The following is a 14,933-nucleotide window of genomic DNA, read 5'->3' on the forward strand; positions in this document are numbered from 1 at the left end:
AAATAAGGATCAATGATATATTAAAATGAATCAGAAAACCCAATACCCTATCTACTCGAAATGGCTCAGTATAGGTGGTACAGTCCACTAGCATGTCACATTTTTAAATGAAATGTACTGATGACATATAATTCATTAATAAACTAAATAAAAATTAACCTCAAACCATGGCTTTCATATAAGTTATTTCAATGGTATCTTTAGCTACAAGTAATAAAATAAGATTTTACCAATCAGTTCAGGGTAATCATAATCTTATCCTACTTGAACCTAGATTAGATAAAATAAAATATGAAATTGATAATCTAATAAAACTTTAAAAGAAAAAAATGTCAAATAACCTAAACATTGAAAAATTTTCACTTTATGCAAACATTAGAAACTATACAGAAAATAAATATATGACAAAAACAAATTCTATGAAGAGTGCTATGTAGAAATGAGTGAATTTTAAATTACAGTTCAGAACCAGGTCATTAACAAAGAAAATTTTAGATCAATTACCCATATATAAAACCCACATTTAGTGTTAAATATATAAATATAAAGGAAATCATATAAATTCTATCACATCCCTGATTGGTTACCCTACCTCAAGTTACTTCACTCCATTCTACCTTCTACTCAAGTAATCTTTGTAAAGCACCTGCCCAATCGTGTCTCAACCCCACTTAACAAAATCTATATATTCCCAATTACCTAAAGGCATAAAGGAGTGTAAACCCCTCTTCCTTCACTAAAGAGAATTCTAGTTCAAAAATAACTACATGTTTCAGGAAGCTAGGTGGCACAGTGGATAAGAGCACTGGCCCTAGAGTCAGGAGGACCTGAGTTCAAATCTGGCCTCAGACATTAACTAGCTATGTGACCCTGGGCAGTCACTTAACCCCAATTGCCTCACCAGAAAAAAAAAGTAACTATATGTTTCAAAGAATTCTAAAATAATGAAAGTACAAGACATATCTATTAAAAACAACTTATATACAATTAATATAACAACTGAAATAATTGTGTCCAATGAGATGATGATATTTAGAGATTTTCTGAAAAACTGAAAACTAATGGGCCCAGATTACATTAAAATTGTCTCAAAAATTTATCAGAATTAACAGAAAACAATTTTACAAGTTTTTTATTTTAAAAGACTGGTTATACTTTTTAAAAAATAGAAATCACATTGTATTAATTGCCAAAATAGAACAGGAGACCCCTTCAAATATCAGCAAATTATAAAGTTATTTATTTTACAGAAAACTTATACAGCTCATAGAGAAAAGAATATCCATTAAAAAGTATTTATAAAAGTTCCAAGAATACAAATGGCAATTGATTTTCATTTCAATTTTTTATGCAATAAGAAACTCAAAATTTCATGGTTTTGACTTTACAAAACATTTATTCTGTACCATGATTCATGGTAAGCCATAAACTCCATTACAAGCATACAAGAATATTAGAATATCAGAGTCCAAACAGAAAACTGTTTCTCAAAACCTGACACAAATTCAACATTGCCCCAAATGATTAAGATAAAACGTGGCATTTTATATAGACACTGTTAAAGCCCACCTTGTTTGCCATATATTCAGTGTCATCACTATGGAAGAGAGCCACGTATGACTTTCATATCAAAGAGGAAAGAATACCAAAATAATATTGTAATGAATCAATGTGCAGTGCTAACATTTAGTTATATGACTGCGCTGAAAAATTGCCATAAGCATGTCCTTCAACTCAAGGAAACATTTTCCATTTGTATTTCAATATTGTTTAGACTTGATAAATGTAACATTTTAATAAGTGCCAAGATAGAAGAGTTTTTTGGAAACTCTGGAGCTCAGACTTTAAGTATTAAAACATGCCAAATAAAAACAAACCGAATAAAGAGGGATTTTTACAGTTATCTTGTTTATTTCTATGCAAATTATATTGAGTATAAGTCTACCAAGGAGATAGTACTATTTATGTAAAAAGATATAACTGAATTCCTGAAGTCAAGGTTTAATGAAAAGAAAATATTTGGAGCATTCAATTTACATAAAATATTAGTCAATGTGTATTTTGGCATAGTAAAAGAATGGCAACAGATCTAAAAGATGTTCAGAAAAACATACCATACCATGTTTTTAATAAAACACAGGAATCAAATGCACATTCAAATAGGTGTGGTTTTAATCTCCTTGTTTCACTGAGCTAGTCACAAAGAGCCTTATCTCTAAAGCACTTTTGGGCTAGTTCTGAAAGAGATCAGCCAGAGTTCCTGAACTAAACCCTTCTAGTGGGAGTGAAGAGAAAGCTGACTAAGACTGGGTCCCTGTGTGCTCCCAAGAAATCCGTTATTAATAATTATTTTCTCACAATGTAAAACAAGTAATATATATACACACCAAATCCCAGTTTAAGAAACCCCTGGTCTAAAATGTTAGTTTATTATGGGGTTGGCAGGGGAAGGTCAAGTAAAGGATAGTTCTGTTCTCAAGTGATTAAGAGTTGACTAGATTATAAGGTCTCTGATCACAGTAAACATCAGTTAGAATATAATAATCAATTCCATTATAAATTGAAGTAAATAATTGTGTTTTTTTCCATAATGTCTGACTCTGGAAGACTTGGCATTGGAGGGATTTAATGGTGCAAAACAGATATTTGGCCAATTTCTTAAAATTTCTCTTTAAAGAACATAGACACTAGCAAATAAGAAGATAATTTATTGGAAGATACTTGGCATATCCATAAGTTGAAATATACAGATTGAAAGAACAAAGATCAATAAAGAGATAGGAAAGAGATAATATTAATAGTCAGATACAGAGAAGATACTGCAAATTAGCCATATGTATTTTTTTCTATTAGGAACTCAGGTTCCAATGACCTTTTTGGCTTTTTCTAACATGAACTTTAATATCTCCATGAAAATAGGTCACATTTGGTGAAATATCTCTAAAATATACATTGAATAATATATCTTTAATAGTATTAAATTTTAAAGAGTCCATTAGTGAAGTAGTCACTCTTTAATTATCATGGTAGAATGATGCTTTTCTATTGTTTGATTTTTTTTTAATTAGGCATTGAATGCCCAAGAATTTGAAATAGCAGCTTCACAAAAAAAACACCATTTATTCTTTGAAAAATTCTGTATCTTACTTTTGCTAGCAAAATTTGTCTTTTTGAATTGCACTTAAAAGAAGTAATATCCTCTTGAAGATTATGTGCCATTTTACCCTAGAGTGAATTTTTATGGCCCAGAAAATAACAGTCTATAATCTAAGTGCTGACATAGCCTTACATACAAGGACATAAAGGGCATAGGAGCTCTACTCATAATAATTAACTTTTGAGGCTAATATAGGTAGGTATTGTCTAGAAGGTCAGATACATTGTAATTTACACCTATAGAAAAAAATACATATTTTCTTCTTAATAATTCATCATTGACAATGTTACAACACTGCTTTCAGGTGCAGTTATTTAGTTCTGATTTAATTTTTAGAGAGACACAGAAGGATAGTAATTCTCATGTAAGTCTGAAGGTAACAAATAAGATTTTGAAAGCTGAAAAGAGCATATAAATTAACAACATTATTTTGACACTAATTTTCTATGTTTCTCTCTCATAAGCTCCTGTTGAAGTCACCTTGGTGGCTCAGTAGATTAAACCTTGGGCCTGGAGTCAGGAAGATCTGAGTTCAAATCTGAACTGAGACACTAGCTGTGTGATCCTGGGACAAGTCATCTAACCTCTTTTTATCTCAAATGCACTAGAGAATGAAATGGCAAGCAAATACCGTGTCCTTACCAAGAAAATTCCAGGGAGGATATTGATGTATTATGGTTTACGAGGTCATAAAGAGTCAGAAAACAACAATAACAACAATATCCAACAAATTACCTTACCCCTCTGAGCCTGGTTTTCTTCATATATCTAAGGGGAAATTGAGAATTGAATATCTAAAATGTTCTCTCCAACTCCTAAAATTCTGTAATCTATCAATATTGATATTTTAGTGACCATTTTCATAGTAATAGTAACAATCATGAATTTTATGAAGGGTGAAATATGAAACAACTGAGGAAACAAAGGTTCAAGCTCCTGAGCATATTTATATAGTAAACACTGCTTTCCAACTTCATAATAAGATGGGATCAGGCCTTGTCAGCTTGGAACTAGATGTTGAATACCAAGGGGAGACAGATTTTTATGTATTAACAGAAAACAATTAACAGAATATACCCAAGAATGCAAGATTAGATAATCTGATTTTTAATTGGAGGAAAAATTAGGGACTTTCTGATTTGGGAAGGGGATAAGTAAGTTTACAGAGTTTGGAGGGTGAGAGAGTACATTTTCCTGGTAATTAAAGAGGCTATTATTACTCAATTTCCTACAGTTAGGAAGCAGGTTGGATTTATAGGGAAATGAAACAGTTTTCAAAATGGGATTAGTTTTCTAAGACAGAAATGAGTTTGGGCCACATAATTCTTTTAATGCCCTATACTCTACAACGTAATAATAACAATAACAATAATAATTTTTTACTAAGGAAATAGAAAAAATGAGTTTACTTATCAAATTATAAAGTTTTAGTTTGATTTTAAAGAATAACTTTGAGGGATTAATTATTTAATATTGAGTAACTTTCATGTTTTAGCAGCATTATCTAATTTAGCAATATATAATTGGAGTAATATCACTTCCAAAATACAAGAAAAATGGTTCAAAATAGGGTGATATCATAAGCAAATTAGGAGACTATGGAAAAATTTAGATATCAAGTATATGTTTAAGGCAAGAGTTCATGACCTAATCAGTGATAGAAAGGATCATGGTATAAATAACAATTTTTTAAAAAAGTTCAAATAGTATATTGGAGAATTTTAATTATATGAAATAAAACCAAATGCACCCCAAATTAGAAGGAAATTAAGAAATGGGGAAAAGATTTTTGTAGGAATTTTCTCTGAAAAAAGTTGCATTTATCCAATACATAGGGAACTGTCTGTCTATCTACCTACCTGCCTATCTATCTATCTATCTATCTATCTATCTATCTATCTATCTATCTATCTATCTATCTATCCATATACTCATATACATATATACATACATTCACATATATTTTATTATATATGATTGTTTATATATGTAGAAACACACGCAGAAATTTATAAAAATAAGTCATTCCCTAATTGATACATAATTAAATGATATGAATAAGTGTTTTTCAGAAGGATAAATAAAAACTATCAACAGTTATGTAAAATGCTCTAAATCACTATTGATTAGAGAAATTCAAATTAAAACAACTCTGAGATACCACCTCATACCTATAAGATTGTCAAATATGACAGAAAAAATGACAAATGCTGGACAGGATTTGCAAAAATAGGAACAGCTATGCACTCTTAGTTGAGTTGTGATGTAGTTTAGCCATTCTGGAGAACAATTTGATTCTATGCACAAAGGGTTAGGAAATTGTGCATACCCTCTGATCCAGAAATACCACTATTCAGTCTCTATCCCAAAGGATCATGAAATGGAAATAAAAGATGACTTAATAGTAAAAAATATTTATTTTGTGTGGTAGTAAAGAATTGGACATTGAATGGATGCCCATAAATTGGGGGATGGTTCAACAGGTTGTAGTAAATGATTCTGATGGAATTCTCATGTGCTTTAAGAAATGACAAGAATCATGATTTCAAAACAATCTAGGAAGTCTTTTATGAACTGATGCAAACAAAAATAAACACAACTATGGAATACTATATGGCATAACAGTAATTTTGCTATGATAATCAACTGTGAAAGAGCTTAGCCTCTTGCAATGATCCAAGACAGTTTCAAAGCACCCGTGATGAAAAATGCTACCCACATTTTAAAGGAGTACTAAGGAACTCATTGTGCAGATTGAAGAATACTTTTTCACTTCCTTTATTCTTCTTGGGTTTTTTTTTCCTATTTTGTATTTTTTCTCATGACTTCATATATACAAACAATATCATATTGCTTGCCTTTTCAATGGGTTGGGGAGGACAAAGAAGGATGGAAATAGTTTCAATCCTCACATTTAAAATACACAAATGAATGCTAATTTAATGGAATTCTGAAATGTTGAATGATTTGTTTAAACACATTTGAGTTAAATGGAAGTGATACAACTAGAATCATGATCCAAAGGTTAAACCAGTTGCTATAAAATATATATATATTTTTTTTAATTCATATTGAAACCTTCATTAGATTGTTGAGTAGATCCTTTATAGAAGTTTTATGGGTGAATATGTGAAAGATTTATAGTCATTGAAAATGCAGGTATAGATTGTGATCCAACTCATTTAAGCAACTAGCCACAGGGATAAAATATTAAATCCATCAAAGTATCCAGATAAATTCTGTAAGTTAACAACTTCAGTGAAATGTCACATAATCTTCCTTATGGACAAATTTGTATTTTTATCATACCTTTCTATTTTGCATCTTTGTTTCCTTCTTCCTTCCTTCCTTCCTTTATTTTTCTTTCTTTCTTTCTTTCTTTCTTTCTTTCTTTCTTTCTTTCTTTCTTTCTTTCTTTCTCTCTCTCTCTCTCTCTCTCTCTCTCTCTCTCTTTCTTTCTTTCTTTCTTTCTTTCTTTCTTTCCTTCTTCCTTTCTTTCTTCCTTTCTTGCTTTCTTTCTTTCTTCCTTTCTTTCTACAAAACTGCTTTGTCAGTACAACTTTGGCTAACTATAACCCCAACCACAACTTATGGTTTGGGAATGATTCTGAAATATTCACAGCTGAGTTATTCCTCAGGGCCATGCATTTATTTCAAAGTTGTTGCAAGGTTTCAAAAATGGGTATTAATCATACTGACTAGAGTAAATTCTTCTTAAGGGGAAGTGTACAAAAGATAAGGGGAAGACTAGTTAAAAAAAGTGATCAAAGACAGATTAGATATCAATGAGTTAATAAGAAATGGGATTATTATATCCCTGATAAGTTAGAAGCCTTAACAATCTTTGCTGTTGAGATTAAAATTCATGAGTTCAGATAATGTGCTATTGTGTGATGTTTACTAATCCCTGTGTTGAATTAATCTATTTCTTAAGCCTAATTAGAAAAAAAACCCTGCCTAATCAAACCTCTCACCCCATGTATTTCACGATTTCTTTGTAAAGCTAATTATTGCTTAAAATATTATATATATGTGTGTATATGTATATATACACATACATATACACACATATGTATAATGTATGTATGTATATATCTATACATATGTACGTATGTACACACAGAAATATAATTTCTCTGAAGATTCTCTGTTTTTTCTCCACACTAATTAGATGGCTAAATCACTGTGTAGCCTGCAAGGCCCCATGTGAAACTGCAGTGGCTAAAAGGGTAGGGTATACTCCAAAGGGTAGAGGAAAGGAACTTTTTTGAATGTGACCTGAACACTCATGTGGTGATCAAGATGTTGTTTTTCTATGTCCCTGTAATATTTTAATATCTTCTATATCCATGTAATAGAATGCTTGGGCTAAAGGCTTGACAGAACTACTATGCCCGCGGTTGCAGTTTTAATCTGAATAAGCTCTACTTCAATTGTATTCTCTCCTTTCAAAGGACAAAATTTAGATTTTCATTGTAGTCCAGCTACAGTGTTGACCTGATTGGGAGTAGGTGATCTAGACAGTGAATCAGGTGCTAGCCATAGTATATATGCAATTTATTTCACAAGATACTAAAATTGTCCAATACTCATATGCCCTTCCTTCTCATTTTGTGAGGAAGAAAAGAAACAGAGATCATCACTGAGCTATTCCTTCCAGTATTGGTTATAAAGATGTAATTGGCCTATTTCTTGATTTTTCAAAGTGGTGAAATTAAGGGTGCTTAATGTATTTAAGTAATAGTGATAATTAATAATATATGATATTTATGTGATGCTTTAAAATTAACAATGATTTTATATACATTTTACCATTAAAACACTACCATAATCTTATAATGTTGGTATAGTTATCATTTTACAAAACAAAACAAAATAAAAAACAAAACAAAACCAAAACTGAGACACAGATAAGTTTCATGATTTGTTAATAATTGCATGTATATTAAGTGGCATAGCCAGAAGTATGAGTTTAGAGTTTGATCCAATAAATAGAATCAAACCAGAGAGTCAGTGTATAAAAGACAAGCAACTCCAGCTATTCCCTTAATGGTAACTTATTCTACAGTTGAATCTTTTGAGAAAACATAAATATAAAGTTCTTGAGACAGAATCAAGGGTCCTCCTAATTGCTGGTGTGAGCTCCTTGAAGGCAGGAACTTTCTTTTGCTTTTTTTGTAAACCTAGGGCTTAACACAATGTTTGGCACTTGGGAGGTGCTTAATAGATGATTATTGACTAACTGAACTGACTACAATATGATACTAAGATTAGCCTGCATAGAGACAACGGTCTCACTCCTGGAACTTATTCTATCTGAAAATTTAAGTCTGTAACCTGCTTTTCATTTCCATTAATTCAGGCCTGACACATCCAATGATGCTACCCTTCTCTTCTACCTTCTCTCTCCCTCCATCCCTCCATCATCTCCATTTCTTCTCATTTCCAGGCAGTATCAAAGACTACTCCATTTGGAAGATGGTATACTTTATTAAGGTGGTTCTCACAGAAACTTCAACAACCTTGGAGAAATGTGTCCTATAGACCTTCATTTCACCTTCATTTCATTTCAGTTTAATTACGATTTATTAAAGGTCTACTAGATGCCAAACACTCTGCTAAGTGTTGGGGAAACAAATGTGTAAAAGAGACCCTGCCCTTGTGGTAAAAAATGGAAGTTTTAGCTGAATCATTTGAGAGTTGAGCACATGCTACTGAAGCAGCTTTTGAAGGATCGCCTTTTTGGGGAGGAGACCACGATGAACAGCCGTGTGCCTGCTGCTGCCCAGAGAGCGTGGCCAAGCACACCATACCTCTGGGACGCCAACTTAAAACTGGGAGTAGAACAGAAGTTGGCTCTCTGTTACACTCACACTCTGGCTTCTCAAGTGGTGATGGCAAATGCTTTTGGTGATCGGCTCTAGTTCTCGGCCTGGCAGGCAGTTTTGGGATTCAGTGAGTTTTATAAAAGAATATAGACTAAGCTTAGATCTAGGATTATTCATTTGTACTTCTACTTTCCTATTTCCCTAATCTGTTTCACCAGTTTGTTGTCTAATTAATTCCCAAACAGTAAAAACTAATCCTTCACTGATTAAAGCTCAGAGGCTTCCTTTTCTTAGTGGTCTGGGAGGTATAAAAGGGAAAAGTTAAAGGGGGATTTTAATGCTCTTATATCCAATTTTAAATCTCACACCCTCAAGGAGCCTACACATCAAGGAAAGAAGACAACACAAAAAAGAAAACATCAAAACAAGAGGGCATCATGGAGTACCCAAAATGGGGAAATTAAGTTCTGTGGAGTCCAAAGCAAACAGAGCTGCTAATGGAAACTGGAATTACCTGGGCCATCTTTTGTCTTAATTCTTACCTAGCCCTTAGTTGTTGAATGAGTGTAGCCTCAGACAAACTGAGACCTGGGAAATACCCAAATTTAGAAAGACCAAGGTCATCCACTGCATACTGGGTCATTACCAATCATCTTGATTTTTGTCTTGCCATTGGAATCCCATGACTCTGGAGGAGAGAACAAGGCTTATGACCTTGTGAAGCTCTGCCTCACTCAAATCCAATCCACTCTCAAGTAAAAAAAAAAAATTCTCCCCATGATGCCATTTGTCCTCTTTGAGAATGAAGGACAAACAGAAACAATAGCAGCAGCATCAACAACAGACTTATTAAGGGGAGAGACCACATAATATTTTTTTAATTTTTGTCTTTTCTATCTTTAGCACCCTATACAGAAAATGTTATGGAATGTTTTTGAATTGTATTTAATTCTGAAATCTTTCATTTTATCATATCACTTCTGTTTAAACTATCTCATTGATTCACCATTGAAAAGATATCCTTATTCTTTTCATGATCTTCCACAATGTGACAACAAGCTAACTGTTTTTGGTTTATTTATTCCTACAAATTCCAATATTTTTTCTGTATCTCAAATGCCTAGTTACTTATATACTATGGTTTTATGTACTAAATTCTATCTATCTTCAAGGCTTAATTGATTTTTTTAAAGTAATCTCAACTCAAAGGGACTTCTTTTTTCTTAATAAGTACAGGTAGATACCTTGTCATATATGATAATATTGTAGATCTAGAGATGGCAAGAAGCTCAGATGTCATCTAGTCCAACTCTCTTAGTTTTCAGATGAGAAAATGGCATAATTGGGATAAATAGGTATATTCTAGATACTTTATAATTTTAATAACCATTTTGACTTTGATTCATATGCTCATTGAATTCAGAGTTGGCAATAGGCATGATTAAATATGAAAGTAAACATTTAATATTTGTTTATTGAGTGGAAGGAGATTATCTTAGGATTCAGAGTTGAAAATTATTTAAAGAATATCTATATTTTTGTTTTTGTTTTTTTAGTGAGGCAATTGGGGTTAAGTGACTTGCCCAAGGTCACACAGCTAGTAAGTGTTAAGTGTCTGAGGCCGGATTTGAACTCAGGTACTCCTGACTCCAGGGCTGGTGCTCTGTCCACTGCACCACCTAGCTGCCCCTAAGGAATATCTATATTAACCTCTACTTTTTTCACATAAGAAAAAAGAGGACAGAAACAAAAACAATGTGGTTGGTTCAAGGTGTCAAAAATGGGTACACTTTCAAACCTAAGTCTTCTGAATCTCAAGACAGCTTTTTAAAATTTGTTGTTTATCTGTTTACATAATATTTTCACAATGTCAATTGATTTATTAGGATCTGGGCAAGAAGAAATTATAAAGAGGAGCTAGAATATTCATTTACTCATTGATGGTTCCTCAGTTCTGCCTTCTGTGGTAATTGTAGATCAAGTATAGCTTAAAGTAAATGCAACTATGAAGATGTTTTTTCATTCCCCAATACAAAATATTAGACCTCAAACATAATGTACTTTAAAGTAATATTTTCTTATTAATAGAGTAAACCAACTTAATTTTGTATGACAGATGTTAATATTAGAGAGAGAGAGAGAGAGAGATATCTCCATCCATCCAAATTTAATGATTTTGTGTCAGAGAGATGAAGCCAAAAATATTTTAAATACTGGGTTTCTTTATTGCAGTCAAATAGTGTTCTTGATGCAAAGTAAATACTTTAGAGATGCTTTTTCCTTCCCATTTTTTTTTTTTGGTTAGTTTTCAATAGTAGCTCCTTGACCAGTTTAACAAAGAATCAAACCACTTTTCCTTGAAATCAACATGTATAGAAAACAGAATATTTTATTTTTTAAAATAAATACAAGTATTTTATTATTTTCCAGTTACATATAAGGAGAGTTTTCCTTCCTTCCTTCCTTCTTTCTTTCTTTTTGTGAGGCAGTTAGGGTTAAGTGACTTGCCCAGAGTCACACAACTAGTAAGTGTCAAGTGCCGAAGGTCGGATTTGAACTCAGGTCCTCCTGAATCCAAGGCTGGTGCTTTATCTACTGCACCACCTAGCTGCCCCATAAGGATAGTTTTCAATATTTGTTTTCATAGGATTTTTAGTTCCAAATTTTTCTCCCACCCTCCCTTCCCTCCCTCCTCCCCAAGTGGGAAAGCAATTTGATATAGGTTACATATTTACAATCACATTTACCATTTTTTTGCATGAGTGATTTTGTGAAAGAAGCATCAGAGCACAAGGGAAAAACCTCAAAAAAGAAGGGAAAAAACAGCCCCAAAGTAGAAACAGTATGGTTCAATCTGCATTCAGAATCCACAACTCTTCTTTCTGGATGTTGAGAACATTTTCTATCATTAGTTCTTTGAAACTGTTTTGGGCCATTGCACTACTGAGAAGAGCCAAGTCTATTGCCATTGTTCATCACACAATGTTGTTGATACTATGTACGGTGTTCTCCTGGTTCTGTTCCTCTCAGTCAGCATCAGTTCATGTAAGTCCTTCCAGGTTTCTCTGAACTCCTCCTGCTCATCGGAAAACAGAATATCTTAAAAGAGAGTATTAATCTTCAAGAAAATTCAAAGGTAAGATCTAGTCAATGAGGCATTGTTTTATAATCAAATATTATTTATTTAGTAACAGAGAAGACTCGGCCTTCAGCAAAGGGAGTGAAGTTGATTTCATTCAATCTTAAAGCATCATGTGGTAAATGTCTTTTAATATTCTTTTTCATGATTACAATTATTATTGGGGTGGCTAGGTGGCTCAGTGGATAAAGCACCAGGCCTGGATTCAGGAGTTCCTGAGTTCAAATCCAGCCTCAGACACTTGACACTTACTGGCTGTGTGACCCTGGGCAAGTCACTTAACCCCCATTGCCCCACAAAAAAAACAAAAACAACAACAAAAATAAACCCAAAACAATTATTATTCTTCAATGATAGAAATAATGATTTATCTCAATGAATACAAAATTGTCAGAACTTAATTTACTACATAGAGCCCCTACCATTTTCTGAGAAATGATAAATTATATGTATGAACTCAGTGTTTTCACTATAAGTATGGAAATAATTTAGCTTTATCTTAGTGGATATTCATTTTAATTTCTATCATTGAAAGTAGTTTTCTATATCAGATTACTTGCTGTCTGGGGGGGAGAAAAATTTGAAATTGGAAATCTTATATAAACAAATGTTGAAAACTCGCTACATGTAACTGGAAATAATAAAATAATTTTATAAAAAGAAAGTAGTTTTCAAAGATGATCTTTACATCCATTTTTCTACATTGAAATAAAATTTCAATGCTTTCATAAATAAATATTTTCATTTGTTTTTGTCATATTTAGAGGTTTTGTGGAGTTTGGGTTGGTTGAGTGAGAGGTATAAAGTCATGCTTTTTTTCTAATCAATGGCCTGTTCAGTCATAATTAATTTGCTAATTTGTAACTTTAATTTAGGCCTAAAATTTGGCTTGGTGAATACTTTGAAACCACACATTCCTGAAATCCCAAATAACCGTATTAAGAATTTAATATTTAGAAAAAGTCTTTTAAATATTGAAAAAATTGGGTTCAATAAAAATTATCATTTTAAAATTTAATGTCAATTTTTTTTTGTTATTGAGTCAATGTCTAACTCTGTGAATGCTTTTGGGGTTTTCTTGGCAAAGATTCTGAATTGTTATGTTATTTCCTTATCCAGCTCATTTTATAGAGGAACTGAGGCAAACAGGGTTAAGTTTCTTGGCCAGGTCACACAGCTATTACATGTTAGAGGCCTGATTTGCACTCAGGAAGATTAATCTTCCTGATGTCAGACACAGCACTCTATCCACTGCACCACTTAATTCCCCCATTATTATTTTAGGATAAAATGTTAGAAACTATCTTCTTATCTAGTGTTACTTTAAAGTTGAGAAAACAGAGGAATGGAGGTTAGATGACTGGGCTGCAGTCATATAAATAGTAAACATTGGAGGTAGTTTCTGAATCCAGGACCTCTGTATTTAATGCCAATGTTCTGAAGAATGAAGACCTTGTCTTACACTTCACTAAGCTATTAAAGATAACTTCTTGTTTTTCTAATAGAGAGAAGAGGGGACAATCAACAAGATTCTTCCACCTTCTGCTCTGACATCTCTATGACATCATCCCCACTATGTAATAGTATCCTGTTCATCATAACCTTTATATAGTACCTTAAGCTGTGTCACCCTGGGCAAGTCACCTAACCCCAATTGCCTCACCAAAAAACAAAACAAAACAAAAAAGTCCACAAGAAATTCACAAAATACAGGGTTGAACTGAATATTAAGGGATATTTGTAAAGCATTTATGTTTTGTTCATTGTAGGGCAGACAGGTTGGGGTGTCTTATGTCTGGGGATGGATTTGGGCTTGGGGCCTCCTGGGTCCAGGGCTGGTGCTTTGTCCACTGTGCCATCTAACTAATCCATGATGACATCATTGAAATAGGGTTGAGGTGTAGGAGGAATAAACTGGGGGAGGGAGAAGGGGAGAGATGGTCTGGGGAGAGGTAGTTGACATGAAGGAAACAAGAAGAAAGCTTATGGAGGAGAGTAGAAGAGGGGGAAGGAGTTGGGGAATGAGTGAACCTTAATATCATCAGAATTGGCTCAAAGAAGGACTAACATACATACTCAAGTAGGTATAGTAATATATTTTTGCCGGGGGTGGGGGGGGGGCGGGGAGGGAGAAAGGGCAAGGGGAGAAGGGAAGGAGGAAAGGGCAAATTACAGGAGAGAGCAGTAAAAAGCAAAACACTTTCAAGGAAGATGAAGATGTTCTGCATTACTGCACCAGTATGCATGACATATTGTATTGCTTGATCTCATAGGGGGGATTGAGAAGGGAGGGGGAGGGAGAAAAATTTAGAACACAGAATTAGCTCAGGGACCCTGATCTCATTGGAGTGGGCTCATGGAGGGAATAGCTTTCATAACCAATTGGGAGGAGCAATCTATTTAACCCTGCAGGAAAATAGGAGGGGAAAAGGACAAGGAAGGAAGGGTGAAAAAGGGGGATGTAGAGCGAGGGAGAGGATAGTCAGAAACACCTCTGAGGAAGAATAGGTAAAAAGAAGATAGAGTAAATGTCATGGAAAGGGAATGGGATGGAGGGAAATAGTTATGATGATTGATTATAATGGCAAAACGTATGGTACCTACTTTGCTGGGCTTTTATGAAGAAAATTCTCTGTCAAGCTTAATAAATTATTTTCAATGACGTCTCTTTCCCCACCCCCCCCCGCCCCCATTTAGCCACTTCTGTTTTTTAAGTAATTCTTTTCTTCAGTGGATTTTTGTGCCTTTTACCATTTGGCCAATTCTGCTTTTTAAGGTATTGTTTTCTTCAGTATTTTTGTGACTCTTT

The 14,933-nt window shown here is 33.4% G+C and overlaps 1 pseudogene; it reads left to right on the forward strand.

The window, feature by feature from the left end:
• Positions 1 to 7,428, forward strand: part of LOC122747399 — a 54,874-nt pseudogene extending 47,446 nt beyond the window's left edge.
• The last annotated feature ends 7,505 nt before the right edge of the window (positions 7,429 to 14,933 follow it).

This window comes from Dromiciops gliroides, chromosome 3 (genome assembly GCF_019393635.1).
Source record: "Dromiciops gliroides isolate mDroGli1 chromosome 3, mDroGli1.pri, whole genome shotgun sequence".
Taxonomy (NCBI): domain Eukaryota; kingdom Metazoa; phylum Chordata; class Mammalia; order Microbiotheria; family Microbiotheriidae; genus Dromiciops; species Dromiciops gliroides.